Below are 27,491 nucleotides of genomic sequence, written 5' to 3' on the forward strand. Positions count from 1 at the left end.
ATAGTTCCAGGGCATGGATTCATGCCCTATTTAATTCACTTGCATAGATGTAGTCTTAGTATTATTTAGGTTAGTATGACTCCAAATACATACACATTGTTTATTCACTTTTCTTGTTAGGAATGAACTCCACTGATTTAAGTGGTGTTACTACAGCACAGCATGATGTTTTTACAAATAGTGTAAAAGGGGCTTAATATTTGTTTATAAGCAGTCATTAACTGTAGTATATGCAATAATGTTCTGAAAGCAGTGGAAGATTTAAGTGTCGTTAAATGTTTTAGGAAATGGTAGCTACTTTTCTGCATACTTTTCATTATTTATAGTTACATTTCTCATTGAATGCTGGAGTCAGTTTATCCAGAAATCGCTGTTATAGGAAAGCTATTATCTATTTACAGTGCATTTGTTGTCAGAAGTTTGTGAAGTATTGAAAAATCTGGTTTAGAAAAGTGAAGATATAAGCACTTCTTCTCAAACATACATTACTAACTTTTGCCAGAGAATGCAAATGGAGACAAAAATCCTTATCTGGTAGAATATTCAGTATTCTGTGTGTCAGAAAAAAACCATGACAAACCTTTTAGGGTGTGGTCTCAGAAATCAAACTCCTTTAAGCTTTAAAATACAGACATTCTCAGCTAACTGAAATTATGCTTACACAGGATAGTTGGATAAAATTTTAATAAGCAATTGTATGACAGTGGAATAATTGCATAACAAAAATAATATTTCAGTTAGTTGTAGATGAAAAATACATTAATTTATAGTTGTTTTTATCACAGGTTTTTATTTCTTGGTATTTAGCATCACTGTTGCATCTTTGCAACATCTACAAGTCATCTTCTCTACTCTTTCTTCATCTTTTACTGATGAGCTTTTGCAAGATTTTATGATTCTTTCATCAATGCAGGATAACATAACTTCAAAAATAATGAAAATTAATCTGGGCATAGGGAAATAAAAATGTTGCGTAGGAGAGATTCTACTTCTCACTGTAATCCTTCAGTACCAGTTTTGTGGTTCATGGGTTGCATACATAAATTACAGTGCTCTTGGGGGAAAGTCACCTAGCAGAGAGATAATACTTTCCTACCAATGGTAAAATAATTGCCTCCAAATGCTGTGACCCCAGGTGTGTGGTAAGACTGAATCTCAGCGCGAAAGGTCATGAGGTCCCAGTGCCTTCTCTGGACAATGTTTTCAGTTAGGGCTCCTGCAAGCTGCATTGATTTAATACTTTTGGTGGTTTCAACTTGGGAGAAAGAACAAACCTAAACCTTTTAGCCATTTCTTTCTCTAAGTGATGCTTTTAAGACATCTCTCAGGGGAGTTTCAAGGAGTCATATTTAACTATTGCGTAAGTACATGTATAACAAACCTGATGGACCCAACCTACAAAAAATTCAATGTGAATCTGATAAGTAAACCATAGTCAAATATCAGTTTCATTACTCGGTAGGAGCTATTTGGCTTGACCCACAAAGAAGTGAAGATTTTTGTAGAAAATTGAAACTTAATGAAGTGTACCAGGACTTTGAGCTCAGCTTTGGTTTGGAAGTTGGGACAAGTCACTTACTTTGCGTTCCTAATGAAATCACCGAGTTCTCTAAAATTCTTCACACTTGGAAAATTGCGTGTAATATGCAACTCCATAAATTTATTTAAAATCAATAGGATGGTAATAGATATTGAAAGACCCCTGGTAAAAATCTGAGAAAAGTACTGTATGATTATTTATGATATACCTGTAGATATTGATTTTTAATTTATTCTTACTATATATTGTACACGCCCTCACCATGCACCATAAATGCATAAATGCATTTATCACTAAGTATGGGATATAATGATTAAGGAGAATTAAGTGTGTTCTAAAAAGTATAACTTCGTTATCAGTGATACTTAAAAAGGAAGAGTTAAATAGTAGTAGTTCTAAAGCTGGCCTGGATCTTCTTTGGTGTGTGGCTGAAGCATGTTTACTAACTACAACTGTAATTCATGTTCTAAAGAGCATCCTGCTCCTTGCATCCTGCCATAACACCTCTGGTGCCTCTGCCTTTATCTCTCCTCTCCCTTCAGTTTGGTCTGCAGGGATGGTAGCTCTCAGCTGAATACAAGTCATGCAGTTCAGTAGAAGAGGAATTCTTACCAAACAGTCATTAATGAATAGTAAACTAGTAGCCAGTCTCAAATCTGGGGCAGACATAGAATTTACCACAAGTTTGAGATTTCTTTACATGTCTTTCTTTCAAAGATGAGCCTTTTTCATTCAGCCTGTTTCTTGGAAAAAGCCCCAAAATTATGACCTAGCTCTGGAAATCTCTTTGCAGACTGCCTTGATATCAAAACATCATCATTTGTGGCAATAAGTGTAAGCATCTATTAAATATTTCAGCCTACGTTATAAAGGTACTTTGAACAGATGTTAGGTTGAGACATCCAGGGAGAAAGATGATGAGACGTTTGGTAACAATGTGGTACTGGTGCCAATAGCTTCCTATAAACCATGAAAAAGCAGCTGTTACTCTGGCCAAAATTGTACCTTCCTCTGGAATACTTTCAGTGGGTGGCAGGCCTGACTCTGACCCCCTTGAACTAACCCTGAAGCTGCTCTTACGGTAATGGAGACCTCTCTATTAGCCTGGTCCTGCAACCATTTGGCACACGCTATAGCAAAATTGTTCTAGCCCGACTGTGTCAGCTGCCGCCTCAAAAGTGATATTGTCCGCTTATAACTCAAAGTATAACTCTGTCATACATATGCTTAGTGCAGTATGGTTCTTAAAAGGCATTTTAATCTGCTGGCATTTTAGTTCACAGGCCTCTGGGGTCAGGTTGAAAAATTACACTAATGCTGAACTTACTCTGATATTCTGGGCAGCCTTCTGAATTTTAAATAACTATCCTCAGAAGGCCACACTTTTCCAAAATTATCTTTAAGACTGCACGCAGAATTCTAAGCTCAGTTCAGTTAATAGCACACTGATATACAGGCTGAAATTTATAAAAATGCAGGGTAAGAATCTCTGAATTTATAGATACCGGCAGTTATTTTAGTTTTCATTATCTGAGGATCTGGCCTGTAGATTGCTAACTATATGAGTTCTGTGTTACTGTAACTGTTAATTGTGCATCTGAATTAACTGTTCTGCATTGTTGGTTTTGTAGCTGACTGCCTACTCAAATATGTGGGATTATTTTGAAACCTATATAGAAACCGATCCTTTTATAATTTGGAATTAAGCAAGGTGAAAGATATGGGTCTATCTTTCCAAACAATGGCATTCCTTAATCCATTCCCTTACATGTAAATAAAGAAAAAATAAGATTACCACCTCTTTGTCTTGAGAAAGATTTTTGTAAGTATTTCATATGTAGCTTATCCAGTATTTGTTGCTTCTACCAGTGCTCTACTTGTATTGTTACTGATTCTCATCATGCAGAGATCCTCATGCCCCCCAGGCTGTGTTTTACAGCTTCTTCTTCTGCTGTAGCCTCTTCTATTGCGGAATTGAATTTGATGATCCTTGCTTGTCCAGCCCAATCCATTGGGCTCCTCCTCTGGTCCTCTACCACCTCCTCTGGTCTGACCCTGCCCTCGCCCTCAGACTGTTTCCAAACCACAGATTGCAGTGGGCATCCAGCCATGGAATGGGACCAGCTTTTGGGCACAAAATAAACCCCACTGCTTCTAGGCAGGGACTGCAACCCGTTAGCCATCTGTTCTGCCAGATCGTTAGGGATAAAGGCTACCCAGAAGTAGCTTTTAGCAAGGCCTTGAGCAAGTGTACCTTTCTGGTTTATCTGAACCCTCTCTTGCTAACAGCCTTAGAGGCATGCTAGATCTAGCTTTCTCTTGTATTGAAATCAAATCTTGAAAAGCTGAAAACAGTTCCCAGCTCACAGCACATCTTCTTACTCAGCTTGGCTGGAGCTGTTCTCCTTTGGGAGGAGGTCTTTTTGAGCCAGAGGGAAAGGAAGGATGAGCTCAATATATTCCTTGTTCTACCAGCTGCCACCAAACGTATTCATGTTCCCTCCAAGGAACTGTGAGTCCAGATCCATTTGCACTGTGCACCCTGATGAGACAGAATGACATCTTCCATGATAGGTGATGAGGTTGTGGTTCCGACCTCATTTTTTTTATCACATCTAATGAAGAATGCCAAAACAGATGTGTTTCACTGTTGTGCTTTTAGGAAGCAGAATGAAGTAAAAAGCCTAGGATGGCTGCTACAGTGAAATCTTGCAGCACGCCCTGTACCTGGACTGTGAGAAAAAGATATTCTTTGGTTTCCCAGACAAGTCACAGTCTTTTCTGAGTGCTCCAGCAAGCTCTAGGAAGAACGTTTAACAACTGCTCATCCACCCTGTGTTGGAAAAATCTTATTAACTCTATCCCAGCCGAAACCAGGACATCGGCATGTGTCCAGCCCTTTGCTAGTTAGCAAAGAGTTTCTAGAATGCTTCTTTGGCTCCTTCTAAGATCATGTCTTATTTTTAGATAAGAACTAAAGACAAACTGTGCCTGGTAGTGACATCTGCAAGCTATTCTTTCTGGGGCTGAATGGTTGCCTTTGTGCTAGATGTGTGATGCATAGTACACCAGTTCTGCTCTTTGAGCAGAAGGAGGGCAGGGTTTGCTTCAGAGGGATTATTTTATCCATGTTTTGATCTGAAATCATTGGCTCCTTAGGAACTGGGTGAATTTTTTTGGTTGTTACTTGAGGTAGATAATGGTTCTGATTTCCACAGGAGCCTTTTGGTACTAATATGCTCCAAATAATGCAAATAAGAAAGTAATGATAATGCTTTATACTATTTGCAAAACAAAACAGAAGGAAAAATAAGATTATACAACTCCACAAATAATCCATTCCTTCAGTATACAAATTATTCTGTTAATATCTATAAGCATGCAGTTGTATGTAAAGATGTAAAGGTATATCAAGAAATCGCTATGTCTTTTGATGTTTAGATGTCTTTTGAGAGTTCTCTTTGGGGTTCTTATGAGGACAGAGTCCTACTGTCAAACTATTCTACTTGATTAGTTGTCCATTTTCTCATTTGGGGATATCTTTGCTGCAAAAAAAAAAGAATCAAAATGGCATTTCATTGCCTTTTTCTTCCTCTTGGGAAATACACATAGAGTTGCCCCTCATTTTGTGAACTACAGTTGTGATTGTTATCCAACAGATTCAGGTCTTGAATATGAAATGAAATACGGTATTACTTGTTTTCATCATGCTAAGTGATCCATCTCAATTCTTCACTTATATGAAGAATGACCTATGCTTTCTTATCCTTTCCTCTCTCCCAGAGTTTGACACAGAATTTCAATGTCACAGGAAGAAAATAACAACATTGCATCTATGCAAAAATAATCTTCTTTATCATGTATCATTCTCAGTAGCATCACACTTTCACCTTTTTCAAAATTAGATGATGGATTAATAAATTGGTGTTTGTTCCAATGATAATGGAAACTGTGACCACTTAACATGCTCATGCCCTCCCTGTAATTGAAATTTGCAAATATTAATGAGATTATACCACTGTTCTGTCAATAAATATTATCAACTGAGTTCATTTATGTGGAGGTCTTGGGATTTCTGCAGAATGATTTTGCATTGTCACTCTAAAGATTTCATTATAAATCTAACAGATCCTGACTACCTTTTTTAATTAACTCAAGTCTTCTCAAACTTTATATGACATGTCACTGCGTATAAAGTATACAGTTCTTGCACATGTAAGCAGACAGGGAGAATGCACGCTGACGTGACTGTTGCTTATGAAGAGTTACAACTATTTATTTGGAGCCTTGCGGTTGCTTCCCTAGCTGAAAATAAGTGAATGACAGATAATCTAGATCTATTCCATGTGTAACTTGTTCCTGAATGCATATATGTCTCTCCTGGGCAAAAAACATCCAGCACTGTCTCTGGGAGACACAGCCCAAAGCTTCTACCTAGTTTCTATGTGGCAGCTTTGCAATAAAAAGTGACCCTGCCATTAAAAAACTCCTTAGTTAGTCACACAAAGCTGCTGGAAAAAGATGACTCCCTTTACACAGAGCCTGGCATAGCCAAAGCTGAACACTTGTACGCACACAGAGAACAGGAACACTGTATGTAATAGCACCACTCGATGACACCTGCCATACAAATATCATCGTTGGAGTGGTTCTTAACTACCTTAGTTATGTTTAATAAATGTAAGGAGTCAACACTCAGTTTTGAAGGGGTTATAAGAAGTTTCTGAAAATGTCCCTGACTGAAATTTCCAAGATGGGCCTATTGTTGTAGGTACCTGGAAATTTGAAGGAAAATGGTTTCTCTTTTTATCTTTAAGGAAAACTCCACAATCACGTTAATTATTAAAAAGCAAAAAACTTGAATATTTTTAGTGTCTGTGAAAACTGAAACCTCCAGGGCTGGAAAAATGAAAAAGTTAAATCCAAAACCATCACCAAAAGAAATCTTTCTTAAAATGTATTTGGTCATTCCAGTGACATGTGACTGATCTCCAGCTTTTCAAAAAGTATATAGTGCAAGATTTTTTTTCTAAACTTATAAATAAATGTTGTTATATATATATATTTGTAATTATTTGAAATATACTGAGCATTCAAAGGAATGAGAGATATCTCTTGTCCTTTTGTATTGGGCATGAAGGGTGTCCTAATGCGCATTTTCAGCTTTTCGTTGAAGAAGAATGCTATCCTGTGGATTGCTTACAGAAAATGGGAGAGTCTATATCTGAGACGGGCAGTCAAATGACATTGTGTAATACACAGTCAGCATATTTCAAACTGAGAACTCTTTTTTCTTGTTACCTTCCTCTCATGCTTTCCTTTAAAGCAACATCACCAGATAACCTTGGAAAAATCCTACTAAAAGTCCATCCAGTGAGAGAAAATTAAAGCTGTCATTGTGCAAAAATATAAACTTAGTAAAAATAAGTTTTATTGCAAGTGTTACCTCCCAATTTTCTGTGCCCTGTGTTTTGAAAAAGGTCGGACTAAATTATCATATTATTTCCTCCTGACCTTAGAATCTGTGTCAGCACGTTTTATTTTTTATTGGAACCTGGCACTGGCATTTCTCTGGTGCTTCTCTGAAGGTGCTATCTTTTATTTTTAAATAAAAGCAGAAAATCTGGAAAAATAAAAAGGCATAAGTCTGTAGCTGTGACCATGACAAAGAAAGCTTTAAAAAAAAGAAAGAAGAAAGTTAAGATTTTGTCTTTTTTGCAGAGAGAGTGATTGGCACTTTTTTACTACTTGACATAGTCTAATTTTAGGTGTGAATAGTCATATTGCAAAGCTCTTTGTATCTGCACTGGGCCTGAATTCGCCTTTATGATGTCCAAGAATTCTGGCTCTGTTTCTAACTGTCTGAACCCTGCTACAAAACTAAGCCATCCCATATTTTTTTCCAGTTAATTGAGAAAGAACTTCTGTGCTATAGGAGACTTTCTGAAGAAATATGACATAAAGATAATTTAAATAAGGAGAGATTTGAAAAATAATCAGTATCCCATCATTCAGATAATTTTCCTGATGATAAAAATTCATAAAATCATGCCATGACTTTCAGTATCATCTCTTAATTGCTTTCATACTGAGGATATATCCCTAGTATGCTCATTGAATTTTCCAAAACTAGACCTATGAGCTAAGGAATTATTCCTAAAAAATTAATCTTCTTCATTGTATCCATTTCAGATAAATAAGTAGGGAATTAATTAATAAAATACATTCAAAAAATGATTGCAGAAACCATTACAGTTGATTGTCATATTCCAGGACTTCGTCTTCATTATTTTCTTTTTTTTTTTTTTTTTTTTTCATAAGCTTTATATTTTAGTTTAATTGTTCTACGGATTACCAAATGCTGTTGCAATGTTCAGTGCAGTATCAGAACAGGCAAAAGGTGAGGCTCTCTCCAAACTGCGCCTGCACAGGGTGCTCTTCACTGTGAACTTATAAAAATAGCTGCTCTTCATTTTTAATTGATCATGTATTCAGAAAATTATCTCATCTCTGTTTTTCATAGGAGCATGTTCACACTGGGCTTTGCCAGTGTGAACATCCTTACACGAGATTAAATGCTTGGTTGCATATTTCAGTCTTTTCCTTTCTTTACACTTATAAACCAATTCATGCACAGGCATGTATATTTTAACATGGATTGAGTTTTGGAAAGATGTTCAACTACTGCTACTTTAATATTTAATACTAGTTTTAAAAATTATATCTTTAGGTATTTCCAGTGTATAAATGGGAATAAAATTTTTTAGACTTTTCTATCATTAAAACTCATTACTTTGTACATTCCTGTAGAATGTACTTTGAGAAAATTAGGTTTTCATCTAGCTGAGTTATGGAATTTATTTTCCTCCCTTTTATATATCTGTGCATTTTCATTTTTCAAAATATTCCCAATAATTTGTAAGGAGACATAAGATACCTAATGGGACTGAAAGTGTTCAAATACTCAGTAAAAAAGGACACTGTTCCACTAGTAGGAGGGAGATGTCTGTACTAGAAATGGTCAACAGCTCCTGTCATTTTTTAATATGATTTAAGCCACAGGCTTCTCTCTGATAAGACAGACACTATTTCATAAAACTCGCTCATCTCTTAGCTCACACACCAACCAGTTGAATATGTGACCAATGACTGGAACAAATTAATTTTATTGGACATTATGCCATAATTAGACCAAATTATAGTGATTTCCAAAATAAGGAACCTGCTTTTTGGGATATTCTTTCACAACATGAACTTTAAAATATATTTTAAAGAAAAACATGGGGGGGGGGGGGGGGGGGAACTTTACCATATCCAGCCTAAGGACTCTTAAGGTATTTCCTGCATCTAACATAAGAGAACTATTTACCTTTTCTAATAAAGTTGGGTCTGATCTGAATCTGAATTCTCTCAGTGCCAGAAGGCACACAAGGCGCGAACATCGTTCTTCCACTTCGATCGGTCTGCGGCTGCGTGCCCTGGAGTCCCAAGGGCCACAGCGCAGTCTTCTGTTGGTTTTTTCCTCAAGACATGACCGATCCAGTTCCATCTCCTCCTCCTCACTTCATTACTGATTTTCTCCATCTCCGAGTTGATGCTCGTCGTTTCTGCAACTTTTTATTTTTTTTTTCCGGGAAGAGGTAGTTGGCCTCCTGCCCAACCCCCATGACTTGGAGGGCCAGTGGTTTTTCTGTCAGGGTGGCCTTCCCTTAGGCTGCGTTGGTTCGCGGCACCTTCTTCAATTTTTTCCGGTGCACCCTCCAGAGAGGGATCCCCTATCCACCACCCAGGGGACGCGCCTTCTAGCCGTGCAGCCCCAGCAGAAGGAATAAAGTTGGGTACTCCACAGTATTTGCTTGTTACAGCAGGGGTGAAAAAGAGAATGCTGCATATCCCATTCCCAGCGTGGTAAGAGAAGCATGATCCCATGATCAGAGCATTGCTATTGCTAAACATAGAACCTTTGCTTTGCTTTTGGAGGACACTGAGATCTAAAGATTCAATCTATCATATGAAAAGTTACAGATTCTGTAGCATCAGTTACAGTAATTCCATGTATAGTTAAAGGTGAAGTCTAAGGCAAGATGTATAGGCTTCTTTATAAGTTTTTGGAAGAATCTGATCCCTTAATAGGTTTTAAGTCTGATTACATTGAAAAGTGAAGTATGGGGGGGAGGTATAACTATAATAATGTTCATATTCATAATTCAGAAGTGTGTCCCCAGCTACCTTCACGCCAAGCCCTTTTGTCACACTTATGAATGGTGTATGAGACAAAGCATGTACTGAGTGATAACCCATGCCCATGCTCACTGTCCTGAAGGACAACAGCAAAAAAGTGTATCCATATGTAGACAGCCATTTTCCAACAACACCCCATATGCATAATGTCTTACTCATTCCTTTCTTCACAGACCTGCTAGTTTGTATGTGTTTGCACAAAGTCGAAACCGCCACGTACCCAGGGTCAGCTCCAGTTCCCTCTGCCGAGCTCTGCAGAGCAGCAGGGGGACCACTGCAGCTGCGGCTTAGGAAGGAGAGTGTCCTGCATCAGCACAGAAACGATCGTGATCTGGGGAGGAAGACCCGTGGTGGACACCCTTCTCTGTGGCATAAATGTGAACATCTGTGGTTGAGGAAAAGGGTAGAAATGCTCTGAGGATGTTGGGAGGAGCTGGCAAAAGAGCAGGGTGTCAACTCAAAGGAACAGGCAGTGAGTCTTTTCGTTCAAAATTAGCTTGTGTGGCTAGCTGGACCTGTAGGTACTAACTGACTAAGTAATTTTCCAAGTACAGTTTGAGGCTAGGTTAAAAGAGGGGCATAGGAACAGAAATCAGATTTGCAATCTGCTAGTGATAGCTGCATAATTTTCACTACTTTCTCAAGAGAACCTGTGGCATAACAGGGAAGGAGTTTTAATGTACAACCAACCAGTAAACCCAGCTTGAGACTGGGTAATATCCCCCATACGAGGAATACTGCCTTTGATGATAGGCTCTCTCTGCCCGTTGCACCGGGTATCTGTGATCTGAGATAGGTCCCACCTTGGGTGAAAACATGGGAAGACAGCGGGCTCTCTGCGGTGGCTGCTCTCCCAAATGTGAACTGGTGTGACACGAGCTGCGCTCCCAGCGTGACTGCAGTGTAGACATCCCTTTGAGATTCCCAGGTAGGACAAATTTTCAACAGCTGCCTTAGTAGCTAATTAGCCCTATCCATGCTTTGATATGTGGTTCAGTCACTACATGATGAAAAGTCTTATTTACATATCTTCCACCTGTAGCCTGTTTTTCTATCAATCAACCATGGGTTTCTGAAAGTGTAATATGATGCCAAGCTTTCCCAGAGTGATAGTGTGTTTGAACTGGTACTATTTAAAGGACTCCAATTTTATACTATTAACACCCAAACCAGATACCTCCCAATTTTTTATTTTTTAACTGTATTAAGTTTTCACCTTGCTTTTCCTTGAGTCTTCTTTCCCAGGAGGAATTCAGAGTAGTCCAGTGCAATAGAAGAAGAAATAAAAGCATATCAGCCTGATGGAAGTGACTTTTTCTTTCTATTGACATTGAATATAAAGAGGAGATATTCTGTATTTCTTTGTACTTCGGGTTTCTTTTTTTTTAAAAAAAAGTGGAAATAAAAGGACTAGAAAAGTTATTATGTTTCTCATTCTCTTGATGTCATTTATACTAGGTTGTTACTCTGAGGTCTTAAACTCAGAAAATGGCCATAACAGCCAGGGGTCCAGATCCAGCTGATTCCTTCTTTCCTTTGCAAAAATTTGGACTTCAATTTCCTTTGCATATTTATAACTCTTCTACAATTGTACACAAGTAACTGATGTTCCTGCTAAATTCTGGCAGTAAATAGGTTTGCGTAGTAAGTTGGTACTTGGGTTTGTGAAGGAAAAAATAAGAAGAAGGAGGAAAAAACAGGAAATTGCTTTTGTGATGTGTTAAAGTACTCTAAAATGATCCAAAATCAAACCATCCCCACAATGGGGGTGTTTCTTATAGTCAGCTACACACTGTGGCATTCCCAGGGGGAATGACAGTGGGCTGTCATTTACCACAGAAGCTTAACTTGCCATGCATTTTTAAAAAAATGCATAAAATATACTTTCTTTCCACTGCTAGTCTTCCTCACCAGCTGTAATAATTGCTGGACTTTCTTGCTTCCTGTACTGAGTCTGCAAACAGGGCTGATGGTTATGTCACTGGGAAGGAATGAAATCCCTGCTTGTCCCTACAGTTGAATGCTGGATCTCTTCAGCATTTTGAACGTTCCTGCACAGTTCATAGTGTCATATGCCACTGCCCCTATGACCAACTGCAGCCTGCAAAGTGACTGTCACCATTATGTTGTTGACATACTCAATCTTTCTGGCATGGAAAGTATATACTATCTGAATTTAAACTAGGGGACCTGATAATTTTTCCAGCTCAGAAGCTGGAGGTGAAAAATCTTCTTCTGGCCACATACTGAGGGCAGATGTGAATGCAGAGCAGCACATCACCTAACCCTGCACCACAGAATAACTTGTCTCTCCAGCCACCAGCAGCACAACATTTTCAGCTGACTAAACACCATAAACTCATCTGCTATGGGTCTGCAACAGGCCAGAATAGTCCATTTCCATATAGTTATTAACATCTTCTTTCTGGATTGGAATGGCCTTGTTCGCTTGTCTGTGCTAGGAAATCCTGAAAATATCTCTCTTTAGCTGGTGGAGTCCTTGCCAGTTATTCCATGCCTGCAAGATGACAGTGTGATGAGGCATGTGTGGTTTTGCACCACAGGAACCTGGAAGCAGTGTGTCCTGCACACATCCAGGCACTCCTGGTTCTACTTTTGTATGAACTGCAGTGTGGGTCCACCTGGGGGACGGAGGAGATTCCTGCCTCAGTGCCAGTGGATATGCACTGGGAGAGAAAGATGAGGGAGCTAATTAGCCGGAGAATCCCTGGGATGTTCCAAGTGTATATTTGAGTTTGTCACACACGAATGACTAATTTCTTATAAACTAGTTTTTTACTTTTATAATGTCTATAGTAGAACATAGTCACCCAAAAAAACCCATTAGTTGACTTTAACTATCTAAACATATTTTTGAATAATTTCATTTGTCTACAGATCCTCTTCGAGATGGGCAGAAGGGGTTTTTTAAACATTAAGTATTAATTTTGTAATTCATATATAACTTTCCATAATCATGTAAATGTACATTCTAATTAACACTGTAGAAATCAAATTATTCTGTTAATCCGTGACATACCATTAAATCTGATATTTTAACCATGATGAACTATAATTAGATGAAATATAATTAGATCAAAATACTGTCCTGAACATTTGGTATAAAAGGAAAAATATATGGTTGCTTACATATGCACCATTATGATAAATTTATTACAAAAGAACATAAGCTAGTGTATTCTAGGTTGGTTTAGCAGTCTTGTTCAGAACATGGCAGGAGTAATTTAAAAGGAGTTCTCTATCAGTTTTATCCACATTATACATAATGAAACTGTCAAATTGAATCATTAGTATACTAATTTTGGCTCTTTTAATAATCCTTTTTGTATTGTGTAATCTTACACTATCTTACAATGATGGGGAATGTATATAATTGTTGGTTGCACTAACAGCTTGTCTGTATAAAAGGAGAACAAATTTCAAAAATAGCCACTGCTTTCAGTTGTGCAGTTTGAGAAACCTGATTTAGTCATCCAAAACTAGAAGAAACCAAAATCAGGGATCATGACGTTAAACCAATAACTTGCCTTTTAACCAAGCCATAAGCAAATAAGCAGCCATATAACAAATGGAACACACTTAAAAATACTCAGAAGGTTTTGAAATCAAGAGCTCAAATGTTAGGAAATATCACAACCAGGGTACTTTGCTTTCAGCCCTCTTATATGGATGCATTATGATTCAGACTTCAATTACATGAGTGCATAGTACTTTTTCCGAAGGAATCTTGACTCATTTGGTACGATGATTAGAATGGGCTCTCTAATGAGCAACATTTCAATATTTTTTTTCTTTTCATTGTTCACTGAGTGAACCTATGCCTCATTCACTTCATGCTGTCAAGGCCTTATTTTGAAGACAGAAATCCTGATTTTCTCATTGGCTTTTTCCAGTGTTCATTGTTGTAATTTGCAGAAGTCACTAATTATTATTAGTTTTCATCAATCCTGAAGAGGAAACAGGTTATCATTAGTCCGTTTTCGCACTTCAGAACTGAAGCTCAACTGAATGTTAGGATATGAACTCTTTTTTGCTGTTCAGCTTGAAATTCTGCAATATAGGTATGAAGAGCTCGAAGGGAAAAAGAAAGGAGGAGGTGGAGAAGACGGCTGGATCATTTAAAAAAATAAATCTGAAGGAACGTACTAGCTGTTCAAATGTTCAGTTCCAGAATATGACTCATTCAAGCAAATTTCTCATTTTTAAAACCAAAACCAAAGAACTGATTTTTCTTTCCTAAAAAAAACCCCACATGCAAAACCCAAACAAAAACAAACAAACAAACAAATTTGACAGCTCTACTTATTGAAATAGGGAATTCTGGTAGTCTCTGTGTGTTGGGAGAGTGCAATGGTTCCTCTCTAATTCATGAAGTAGTAACCAACTCAGAAGATGTATGAGAGTAGATAGGTCTGTGGTTGCGTAATATGTCATACTACTAAAATGGTAGTCTAATTTTTTAAAATATAGATTGACTCATTTATTTACTTATATGCTTTACTAGAGTACAAAAAGTCTTAACCAAGAACAGATCTAGAGGTCAATCTAAGATCTATATTGAAGATCTATTATCATTTCAAAATGCTTGGAATTTAAATGCTGGCCTTTTTCTTCTGCATATTTGAAAGATGTATTTCATCAATATGCTGGATGTATGTAATACATATTTTCAATAATTATTTTTAATTCCCTTGTTTCCACATACATTGTGTTAGAAATACCTACTGTATAGGCCTTTTCCACTGCAGAAGTTCTTCATCTGAAAGCAACTTTTTGCTTTATAAATTACATTATTAATTTCCAGTTATTACTCAATTTTCATGAAATTGGAGAATGAAAAAAATCCAAAGTCTTTCAAGCAGTTGTTTCTAGTGGTGCATCTTTGGGGGTTTTTTGTTTGTTTGTGTTTTTTTCCTCTTATAAGGGACTAATGAAACAATGACTTGGTATGACACTTTGTTTTGTATGCATTATTCTGCAATGCCCTCAACCTCTGATGTCATTGGAAAAACATGCTATGGTACTTTTTACAAGAGAAAGGATGTTAAACTCTGGTGGCCTGGCTATATTCCAGGTTGATTAATTAATATTCTACATAGTTTCTCTAAAATTTCGAATGAAAAGATTGTTCTTTATTTAGACTTGTAGCAAATATAGTATCTCATGTACGTTGCACTCCAGAAAAGACTGCATTTCTTATTGCAGTTTAATTTTATGAAGCCTTTTCAACTTTGAGCAAAAATAATTGTAGAAACGTTAGTATGTCACAAGAAAGTAAGGCTGGCTATTCAGAGCAATGCTTACCTGTTGCAGGATATCAGATCTTTCATGGTAAATTCAACTTCATGTAAAAGACCAAGATTTAAATGAGACATGGGTGGTACATATGGTACAGGAACATGGCAATGTTATCACATAAAGATGACCCAAGATGGATTTGAAGATTCCTGTGACCTTACTGACCCCTGTGAGGACAGGAGCAATCAGAGTCCTTGAGCACAGATGTGCCCAGGGTTGTTAAGTGGTGCTTTCAACTTGGAGGGAGACAGGGTGTTGCACACTCTTTCCTTTCTATTGAACAGCACAGCTGGCCTGTGCGGATCAGAGCATCTGCTGCTCCCTCTGAAACACTGCTGCTGCAGTCCCCTTACCACAAGCTCTGCATTCTGCTTGATTCCCACACCTGCCACTTGGATAATATAACTGAGAATTACCCCAGTGCATGATGCAAGCCTTAACAGCCAATTTACAGTTTTAAAATCCAACAAGATTATTGTATAAATAGAGCTGAAACTAAAAATACAGTAATGCAGATGTGTTTCATCTCATGTTTTAGGAGACAACAAAGCATAAATATGCCCTCAATGAACCTATTCTCTCTCACCCACTCTCTTTTATCTTACGAAATATAAATACTCAGTAATCCAACTGTAAGAGATGCTGAAGATCAATATCTTCATATCCAAAGTTGTTGGGTCTTTTCCTGTGGTATGAGTAGGAAGAAGGAATTTGTGGAAGAACTCGAGGGTCTTTAGACAAGTGGTGGATTCACGTGGGTTTGGTTCTCATGATGTGATTTTGAGAGAAGGTACTTCTGATATGTCTCAGGACTGTGAAATGCCAATCAGGCCAAACTGTGGGCGTACTGCATAATTCTGAAAGGGCTTTGGCTGGGAGCTTTCAGATGGTCTCAGTAGGAGATCTGCTTTCTCCACCCTGACATGCTGCTGTGCTTTATTCAGCCCAGGTTGCTGTAGCCTTCCTGGTCATACTGGAGCCAGAAGGATCAGTTATCACTGAGAGATCTGAAAAATGTTCCTGGTAACTCGGGCTGCCAGTCCATTGGCACCTGAATTTTCAGAGCTACCGATACACTAATTTTATCTGAGTCAGTCTCCAAATGGCAAGGGCTAGTGTTAAATCAGCATTGCAAAATCCTGGGGAATATCGGTGCCTCATCTGCTTTAGCACAGATAATTAGATGTCTTGGTCCTCATCTGTTGCCTCCCCTTCGCAGAGCGCTCTGAGGAGACAGCGATTTGAGGACAAAATCTTGCTGGGAGAAAGGGTTTGAAGATGAAGCCTTGTTATAAGAAAAAAGGGTAAGGTAAGAAAGGTAGGAGGCCATTATGTGGCAGGGCAGCACAGCTCACCACAAGCTAATTGCTTCTCTTTTTGGAGAATGAAAGCGAGCAGGAAATAAAATCACTCAGAGAGGTAAAATAGCACTTGTCTGGTCTGGTAGTGTTTTTTTGGCCATGAGGTAAGCAGGTGTAAACCCCTGATGGTTGGAGGGCCTGACGCCACATCACGCTGCAGCCTACTCCTGTCCTAGCCTACAGCAAGACAGGATTATTGGCAGGCTGGAGGGTTAGTGGGGCAAGGAGTGCCCCTACGCATGGTGTCCCCAAACTCCAATGACACTTATCCAAAAGTTTTAATACTGTCATGATCCCTGATGATATTGTGCCTTTTTTTAATATCAGGGTTTTGAGACACTGAGGTGCATTACAAATCATTATTACCCATTGGTCGTAGGTGCTGACTGAAGGTCCCCAAAGCAATGCTCAGAAAAGCCGAAGAAAGTATGGTATGTCATTTGGAAGGATCACTCATTCAGTGCAAGTGTCACAGATCTTTATCTTGCTCTAGCCTCACACTGTCAGGATAGCAACAGAGGGAGCAATGTATTCCTCCAATGTAGACATAAGGACCTTGTGTCATCAAGCCCTGATATCGTTAGTCTCTTGAAAACTCTAGCATCTCGGCAGGAGTAATTACTGTGAAGGGTCTGATCTGCAGAGCCTTGCTGCAGAAGGCAGTGCACAGGGAAGCCTGGGTACGCAGCAGACTGGTGGCTGCACGGGGGCCTCTCATTTGGGTCATAGAGCCTGTATGACTGACACAAGAAATAATCTACCAGAGCATGACTCTGCCACCGGAATCTGACTCTGCCCAAGTCCCTGGTGGGTCTGAAGCCAGCTGCACAATTTAGGGTCGCCTGTCACAAGGTATAACGTTCAAAAGGACTGGTTCTAGCACTCTGACACACCTCACTCCTCTCCCATCTGTTTAGGAGAGAATATAATTATCTATCTGGGTCATATGTTACCATTATGTATAGGAAATGAGTTGCAATGGTGAGATTTTTCTGTTACATACCCAGTGTTTGACCCTATTTAGGGTTTTGAGCATTTTTTCTTTCATTTTTAACTCTTCACTCTTGATATAGAGGTTGTGGTAGGTGAATGAGAGTCCTATGGGTCAGGCTATCTTTTTCAGTCAAGAACAGGAAAGGAGAGACAGTCAATATTTTTAGGTGGCATAACTATTAGTTTATAATGCTGTAACACCAATTCATTTCAAATAGCCTTTTTAAAGTTTACAGTAACAGAAATGTTTGTAAATAAACACTGAAGAAGAGTATCACTCTCTAGAACTTTTATGGGCTAACTTTGCTCCTGTGCCATCTATTATAAGTGTCCCAATTTCTAAAGTCCCTGTAGGTATATGACTGTTCATTAAGAAAAAAATTATGTATTCATTGACAACGAGGCAAATGATCTTAAACTGGAAAAACACCATAAGTCCCTATGTGAAACTACTGTGTTATCGTAAAGAAAGCACCGTAGGCTAATGTCTTATGAAGATGTAAAAAAAATGTGTCTATAGTTTTTAAAGTTTCATAAAAGTAATTCACATTCTTTTTTGAATGATGCTAACTCTGTAAGAATTTTGCAAGTTGTTTTAATGATAACTGTGATCATTATATTACATTATGTATTCAGTAACAGTAGCAGAATATTGTGTATTAGTCTGAATAACTGAAAGTTGGAAGAGGCATTTATGCAGTCTACAAATGCATTATGAAAGTACTTAATCTGAAGCAAGCACAATTGTATATGCTTTTATTATGTACTCTTTTGGACTTAGCTATGACAGAGTATCTTATAGAGCAATCTAAGATATTAGAAAAAATTGAATATATTGCCTCAGTTCATCCTAATTTTAAGTAGATATGTCTTGGGGTTTTTTTAAGAAAACTTTTCCCAGTGAATACAGAAACTGTCATGAGGTGGTACACCATGCTACCACTTCTTTTAGGCAAATAGCTGCTTTCTGAATGGCAATTTATTTTTTCCCTCTGAGTTTGCTTAATGATGTTATTCATAGAGTGATAATTTGTCACAGTGTGAGGCTGCCTGCTCCAGAGGAACTCAGCAGGGGCTAGGAGCTGCTGCCTCTCTCAGGTCACTTTGCTGTGAGGCAACAGCTTGTATGCCTATAGGAACTTGCTAACATCCATCCCCCCTGAAGTAATATCACCCCTCAGTTCCCTCTTTCTTTTTTTTTTTTTTTTTTTTCCCCCAATATTGGGTAGCATCTCAAAAATCCCAAAAGAAATATGGAATAAACTTCTACACATGGATGTCTCCACCCAAATATAGATTTTATGAGTAGAGAGAGTGCTTTCTGTTCATTCTGAATACATAATGTAGTTTTTTGACACTTTAATCTAAATTTGCCAACAGATAACCAAAATATAAGGAAGAGGACACTTTTGTGACCAAGGTGCCAGCCTAAAAGTCAAAAGTGATTACTTTCATTATTGAACTAATTCTGTAGTTGTCCAAAAAAATTAAATAAATAAATAAATAAATAAAAAGTTTTCAAAATCTTTTGACATCTTTTCAATGTCTGCCTTGCATGTCTAGAGGCAGTGACTGCATGTATGTGACTACTACTTGCTGCTGACACAAATGTTACCTGAAGTGTTATGTCCAAACATGTGCCTTTGGCACATCTACATTTTCACTTCATTTCTCAAATTTCTCTGGTTGTTAACTCTTGGAGCATTTTTTTAGTGGCCATTATTAAAAATAGATGGGAGCTATCAACTTGTTCTCACTGTGTTTTATCAGCCACAGGTATCAGAAGATTATTAAAGGATTAGATCAATGTTTCCTCCACCATTATAGAATGAATTGTGCTTGGCTCAGTGGTTCATTTTATAAAGTGGACATTGTAATATGTTCATTGAATATTTCCTAATGACTTTGGAGAGCCCACAAATATAGTACTTTCTTAGGAGGAGCTGCAATAAGGTGTGAAATGCAAAACTGAAAAGCCTATTTGGGAAAAACAAAAATATCTTTCAAACTCTTCTGCCTTGCACAGCCCTTTGGAATTTAACATCTCTGTGTAATCCGCCTTCCTTTTTCCTGCCTTCTTTAATTAGTACCCCTGCACACATACTGAAATCTTCAGCAACGATACAATGTTGAAGTGCACAGAAGTATACAACTGCCTTAGCAACAGGTTATAAAATTTTTCTTTCTTTCTTAAATTATACTTCAGGGTCACTGTGCCTCTGGATTTCCTAAAGGCCAGAAAGATGCTAATTTAGGTGGAAATGGCCTAGACATTCATAGAGAGAGAGGCAGGGGGACTGGGTCATACACAGTGTTTTGAAAGCAAGAATCAGGAGATATCCTACACCTATGGCTTCGCTTGTAGTAGTGTTGCTTTGTTAAGATGAATAGGAGATGTATGGGTTCAGTGATTTTGAAAATGAGGTTATATAAACTCTGCAGGAATCCTTGCTTTCTTTCATGCCTTCAGCCCCAGTGCCATGTAGAAGCCACGTGTGTCAAAGAGATTATAGTTTCCTGTCTCCTAATGCTTTCTGTCTTCTGTCCTTTCTTATCTTGAAATCTGGAGTTCACCCATTGTCTTGGGCTGGATTCTGCACACACACCTCACAGTATTGATTACATAGCTAAATTTAGACAGAAATATATACTTCTTTTGGGGGATAGGAGGAGCGGGATGGGATGTGAACTATAGCTTGTGCTATAGTTCAGTTCAGCACTGAAGTTATTGATAGTTTTATCCAGTGCAGTGCAATTTTTTGTAGAGTTCCAGAAAGCCATGTTTTTTCCTCCCCTTTCTATGTGAAAAAAGTGGCAAATTAACATTTTTTCTAGCACTCAGTTGTTGGGAAAGGCAATTTTTCTTTTCCTTTATTGGTTTATTTGAGGGCATTTCTGAAAAAAAAAAAAATGGTGATTTAGACTTATTTTAACTTGGTGCTCAAAATTGTTTCTTAATTTCTCTTTATCACAATAATTACCCAAAAGAGTGGAAATTTCACAATTAATCTTCAGGCTTCTTATAGGTCACGGACATATGTATGGATGGATGCATATGTTGCTTCTAGAAAATGAAATTCTTATGGAAATTATTTCAATGTGGTTGTATATGATTAAATTTAACTGAGACAGTCCAATAAAAAAGCCTTAATAATTAAAGAAAACATTTGAAGAATTAAAATCTAGACTTATCTTAATTCTGGTAGCACTGTAGACCAATTTAGGTAATATGGAGTAAGCTGAGTCTATCTCTTTTTTTCTTCTCTAGCAGAACTATTTACTTAAGTTCCAGTCAATTACATCTATGTAATTCTATTGCAGGCGTAATCTAAAGACAGTGGGGTGGCCCAGCATTATCTTGGGGTTTAATTTTGCCTTCAGAATCTTTATTACTGGTGATGATGTGTGAAAAAGAGAGAACACAGCTTGGCTTTCAGAAGCCAGGGTGAGTTTGTTTGGCTGATGCTTAGGAAAAATAACAAAGCCTTTGTAAACTGGTCACAGATGATGTGTAAGTTCATAGAAAACAACAAAATTTAAATTATTCCAATTTAGAATGTAAGACCAGTTTAACTTGTAGGTGCTGCAGAGTTTGTATTGTGAAGTGATTATAAAATACTTATTTACATGCCTTAAGCTAAAAAAGTTTATGGTTGCAAAGAGCTAGATCATATTAAACAAAGCAACATATGCCAAATATTGCATTGTTACTCACTGAACTCAGTGATAAGACCTTGACTGACAACTAGATCCATAATGAATAATTTGTGACTGGCTTTTTTCTAACAAAATATGAATTAATTTTCCTAAGAAAATTAGCAATCCTTAAACTAAGTTTAAGGATTTAAACTGAAGTTCTACTCTACTGAGGTTGGACCGGCATATTTTATGTCCACTTAAATAACCCCCTTAGCTACTGAGAGAACACTGCAGTTGATGTCGATGATAGGTGTGATTTTATTAGTCTCTCATAGATCCTCTTAAAAAATACAAACAAACAAAAAGTTGGTCAACTGTCCTGAGAACAAAATGCCCAACTGCTCGCATTGTCACCAGCCTTCTGAAGAAACATGTTTAACTGCACGGTGTTCATTAAGATTTGTAAAGATAAATATGCTAAAGTTAAATTAAGCTCTTGATATCCCTCTAAAGACTTAAGAGTAGATGTGCCCTGTGGAAACTCTGAGCCAAGACAGAAAAAAGTGTGTGCCCTCCTCAAACTCTACTGGTTTGTAAAGCACTTTCGCTATTTACTTCATGTTCTGTCCCTAACTCATATGAGTCCTGTGTATTGACCAACCTTTCCTTTCTATTTCAGGGACTTTTGTAGTCCATTCATCACTTTTTGTTTCCTTGTTTTGTTTCCTTATAGACAAGGGCCACCAAGATGATCAAGGGTCTGGGAAGCCTGCCATATAAGGATAGGCTGAGAGCTGGGTTTGTTCAGCCTTGAGAAAAGGAGGCTTAGAGGTGATCTCATCACCATGTACCAGTACTTAAAGGGAAGCTACAAAGAAGATGGAGACTCCCTTTTTACAAGGAATCACATGGTGAGGACAAGGGGTAACAGGTACAAGTTACTCCCAGGGAGATTGTGATTGGACATGAGAGGTAAATTTTTCACAATGAGGACAGTCAATCATTGGAATAATCTCCCCAGGGAAGTGGTTGACTCCGCTGCGCTGAACATATTTAAGACTCAGCTGGACATGGTGCTGGGCCATCTCATTTAGATTGTGCTGGAAAGGTTGGACCAGATGATCCTTGAGGTCCTTGAGGTCCCTTCCAACCTGGTATTCTATGATTCTATGATTCATTGATTGCGCTTCGCTTCTCATTGCTTCCCATCCCAGATGTCTACTTTTCATTGTCTGATGTAATTCCCTATACGTTCTATCCCCCCCTTTTCTTCCCAGACCCTCTTTCCCTATACTAATATTCCCAGTTTCCTTTTGCCCCATGTGTCTCTGTTCTCCTGCATCAGGAGATCATCTCACATCAAGATTCATCATACCCCTACTCATGTACCTAGAGCTTTGGGTCCCCATGGTCAGCCATGCTGGGTCCCCTGTTTTTCTCAGTTCCATGGAAGATGCAATTTCTACCTGTGCCTAAATGTTCTCCTCTCTCCTATGGCTCTGCGAGCTTCTTCTCCCTCTCTCCTCTTCTTTGTAATCTTATATTCCTCTCTGAAAGATATATTATTTAGAGCATCAGCTTATAAAAATCTATTGGGAAGATGGTTAAAGCCAAAGCGGGAACATTGTTTTGCTGCAAGGTGTTAATTTATGTTATCAGCCCTATTCTTTGAGCTGCAGATGATTGGAAAGGTGCTTGTAGCTGCTTGGGTAAATAGACAGCAAAGGCTTAATGTGTGATATGATTTTTTCTTTACATGTTTTCCACTTTTTTTTTTTCTCTGAAAAATCAATACATTTCTGCCCGTATAATATTTTCTGGAATTTGGAACACTGATCACATGCAGTATGCAAAAGTGTTATGGACAAAGAAATGTATCAGGCTGAACCAGAGACCTTATAAGCATGGTTGGTCAGTAAGCAAAGGTAAATCTTCCTGTCTGCTTTCCTCCATTCGTGAGTAAGAAAGTGAGTAAAGAAATAGGATGTTATTCTCCTTAGTTCTTATAGGTAATTATGGTTATCCACTGAGGCTGAGTTGTCACAGATGGATTTATGAAGCTTGCTCAAATCACCTTCTCACTTTCCATGAGCAAATCTCTCTTTCTATTTATTGTTGTCTTTTACGTTGTGGTGGTTATATATAGTAGGATTGGAATTCATTTCACCTAACTTTTAACATCTACAGTATTTCAGTTAGATGGCCTTTACAGTTGAAGAAAAGAAAGAGACATTTTTAGGGTATGATTCATTTGACCTGTTTCAAATGTCTACTTTAGGAATAGATGAAACATGCCATACAAGTACCTCCACTAACTACAAAGAAAACCTAGAGGGACCAGACCAAATGTAAACCTCGTATTGTTATGTTTACATTTACTCAAATTAGGAATCTCAATTTAGTGGCTGGAATTAATTAATGACATCCACTTCTGTACAGAGTTGGTATACAAGTAATTTTTAGCATGTAAACCTTAAATTGAGAATATGTTTTTTCTCTTTGGTTTGGCTGGCAGGGACCTTTAAAAATCATCTAGTCCAACCTCCCTGCCATGAGCAGGGACATCTTTCACTGGATTAGATTGCTCAAATCCCCATCCAATCTGACCTTGAACACTCCAGGGATGGGGCATCCACAACTTCTCTGGACAACCTCTTTCAGTATCTTACTGCCCTCATTGTAAAGAAATTTCTTCCTTATGGCCAATTTAAATCTACCCTCTTTCAATTTAAAACCATTGTGCCTTGCCCTGTCACTACAGCTTTGGTTAAAAGTCTTTCTCTGTCTTTTGTATAAGCCCCCTTTAAATACTGAAAGGCCACAATAAGGACTCCCTGGAGTCGAGTCTTCTTCAGACTGAACAACTCCAACTGACTCAGTCTTTCTTCTTGAAAGAAGGGGGGGGGTTGTTCCAGCCCTCTGATCATTTTTGTGGCCCTCCTCTGGACCTGCTCCAACAGGTCCATGTCTTTCCTGTGCTGGGGGCCCCAGAGCTGGACGCGGTACTGCAGGTGGGGTCTCACCAGAGCAGAGCAGAGGTGCAGAATCACCTCCCTCGACCTGTTGGCCATGCTTCTTTTTATGTAGCCCTGGATATGATTGGCTTTCTTGTACAACGTTGAACATATTGTTATTTTTGTCTTTTCCCACAAATGAACCCTATCTGCAGAGATAGCACATTGTTATGGAGGGGGTGGGAAAAAGACAGAAAAAGAGTGACAGGGTAAAGCAGAAGGACAGCTGTAGGAATTGCTTAAAATCCAAAGATAATTTATAATGATATCTTGCAAACAAAATCTAATACAACAAAGCTGAAATAATTTCCAATGTGTCTTACTAAAACAAGCAGACCTTAAAAAAAGGTCTCTGACAGTTTCTTTACTTAGACCATGTTTGCCCTTAAAACAATTTGCTGACATAGCTGGGCTAGGGACGGGTAAGATGTTTTCACCATCCTGACTGACATAAGTATGATAGCAACTCCCTGGATGTAAAAATGCTTCTAAAACAGTAAAAAAAGCCATTTTACAAGTACAGCTTATTCTATTCCCAGAATGAAACTCCTTTGTTGTTGCTCTGTCTCCATGGTTAGGATTTACCAATGTAACCGTAGTGTAAAGCTTTTTCAGCAAACCCTTGTAAATCTAGAGAAGGCCTTCTGCCCTTCGGAAGAATCAGCCCTTATATTCTTGCTTTTTGATAACCTTATAAATCACGTCCAATGAACGACCTTTTTCTTAAGTGACCACATAAAAATATCCCCATGTGGTCTTTGGAACAAGTTCATTTGACCTTTTGTTGAGGACCTTTTCTGCTATACAGCCAATTTATACTGGTCTATTGAGTGGTCACTTATCAGGTATGTATATCCATTCAATAAAGACGTGCTGTCTAGCTGAATGTGTGCCAAAATGTTATGACTGCCCCTCTTCATTTCTACCGAATGGTATGAAACTACTTAATAATTTCTGGCATATTGTGTTTTGTCACTATGTATGACCTGAATGTATCCAGACATATGTTATACAGAGCCTTTATCTCTTCCTTTTCAGTGTGTGGGAGAAAGTCAATTACTTATCAGGAAACTGGCGTGTTTAATTCTTGAAGGTATTTAGTTCCAGAATATAGCAGGATTTGCACATTCAAGACATTCATTTTATGCTATCCAGGCAATACCTGGTTCTGTAACCTTCTGTAAAGTTCACAGAAGTTCTTCATAGCACTGAGGGAGGAAGGTGCATGCTGCTCTGTGCACTGGAGAAGAGGTGGGTCAGCATCCCTCACAGCAGCACATTTCTCACACCATTTTGAGTCCATCAGCTTTCGCTAGAGTCAAAGCACAGTGGGATTGTTGAGCATTATGGTCTTGTCAGCTTAGGGAAAGTAAACTAGTGTAAGCAAGGATGGGGTTTTAAATGACGTAAGTCTACAGGTCTGAATCCAATTTGTAAATTCCCTCATTTTAATAGCTTTAAGTTGGGTTTTTTTGTCTGTGTTTTTTTCCAATTTAAACAGAAAACACAAAACTACAAGAAAAACCCAAAACAACCATTCTTACTTCACCATGAGAGCATTTGTATGAAGAGTTATACCTATATGACTTGTACGTTGTAAGTATAAACATCTGTGTTCAGACAAGCCCTTAGAAAGGAATATTTTATAGCTCACCGAGCCTCCCCTGCTCTTCTGAGTGTGGCAAATCTGTGCCGCTGTGCTCAGGGGGATCCTGATTTCTACCCTGTGTTAGCATAATGCCCTGTTGAAGATGTGGTTGTACCAGCATATCCTGTGCATGAAGGTGTCTCAATGATTGCCTTTACTCTGTCAGTCCAACAAATATCTCTGCTGGTAAAACAACCTTCCTATTTTTAGCTTATTTATGGGCTGTCTATAACAAAGCAGTAAGCCTGTTCCCAGCTGCTTGGACTCTCTCTTCCACCAGATTACACTGCCTCCTCAATTACTCCAGCATGACCGTTTGACTGCTCTGTACATTAAATCTATAAAAATGATCCAGGCTAAAGTCAGAGCAAGGGAGGTGGTTCTGTGGGACAGAAACATGACACTATTCCAGCTGACCTGAGATTTCCCTAGGATTCGTGCATTTCAGTATGAAGTTACTAAGCTTTTGGTGGACCACAGCACGAGGTGGAGTGCAAACTCAGTGTGATGAGAGTGTAGCCTAGTAAAAAACAAATGAGATCTCATTCAATTGTGTCTAATAGATTTTTTTATGAGGTGTGCAGAAAATCTCATCTTCTGCCAAGCCCTTAATAGTGTTTGCTCTTATTGCTAAATATTGCAAAATTCCTTTGGGGGAATCTCTTTAATACATAACCAACATAACATCACATGCATTATCCTGGAGATTCCTCATAACTTGCTGCCCCTGCTCTTTTACCTTATGTTTTCTCTCTGAGTTAACTCTTTCATAGGCAGCAGGACATCAGGAGAAACAAGTTTATTACACTATTATCATGTTAGGTTACTGATAACTCTCAAGTGCTGTGTCATTTAGGTCAAACAGTATTATCCACACTATTACTGTTACAAACCAGGGTCCAAAGAGAGAGGAACAAGTTCCTGCACATATTGAAGGTTTCTTTAGGCGATTAAAATGGCAGGAACAGGAGATATGCCATGCCACTTATGCTGATTCAGCTGGAAGGTTTAATTACCTCTAATTTTGTTATACTGTAGAACAACAATGGAAAGAAGTATCTGCTGTGTTCCTGTTGGCTAGAAGAGCTGAGGAACTGACCAAAACAAGATCAGTTACTGCAAACAGGGTTCTGTCTGGCACTTGGGGCTCTTTAATTATCCAGGAGACTGAACTCTAATGAGAACAAATCCTTAGAGGAGAGAGCTTTCTGAATTTTCTTGCTTCTTGCTGAGCAAGAATATGATGAATAAAAGATAGTATGAGGTACAAGTTCAGATAGGAGCTTGGGATTTTTGCATAACAATAGGAACACTTTTCTGGTTTTCTTTCTTTTTCTGTTATCTCTGTGGTTTGGAACATTTAGGCCAGAGGGAAATGAGACAGCAGACAGGTTCTTCGTGGTGCAGGGGTGAAAACTGTACAGCGCTCACTTCTCCACGTTTGTCACTGCCCCACCGAGTGGTATGCGTTTGAGAAGTCCCTAGCCAACTTCTGGGGCAGAGTGAAACAGGCTATTTAAACAGCTTAAACTGCTAGTCTGAACTAAGCTGATTTTATCACTGGTGGATTAGGAAGCAGTTGTATGAAGTGTGCTGCTGGCTCTGCAGCAGGAGCAGAACCTTTGGCCAAAGTTGAAAAAGCAGCAAAAAGAAACAGGGTGTCCAGGTAGCTCTGTAGAGCCCAGCAGGTGACTTTTCCTCCAAGTATGCTTCATGGCTGAGTTGTGGACCAGTTC

The sequence above is a fragment of the Platalea leucorodia genome (genome assembly GCF_965183815.1).
Source record: "Platalea leucorodia genome assembly, chromosome: 3".
Classification (NCBI taxonomy): domain Eukaryota; kingdom Metazoa; phylum Chordata; class Aves; order Pelecaniformes; family Threskiornithidae; genus Platalea; species Platalea leucorodia.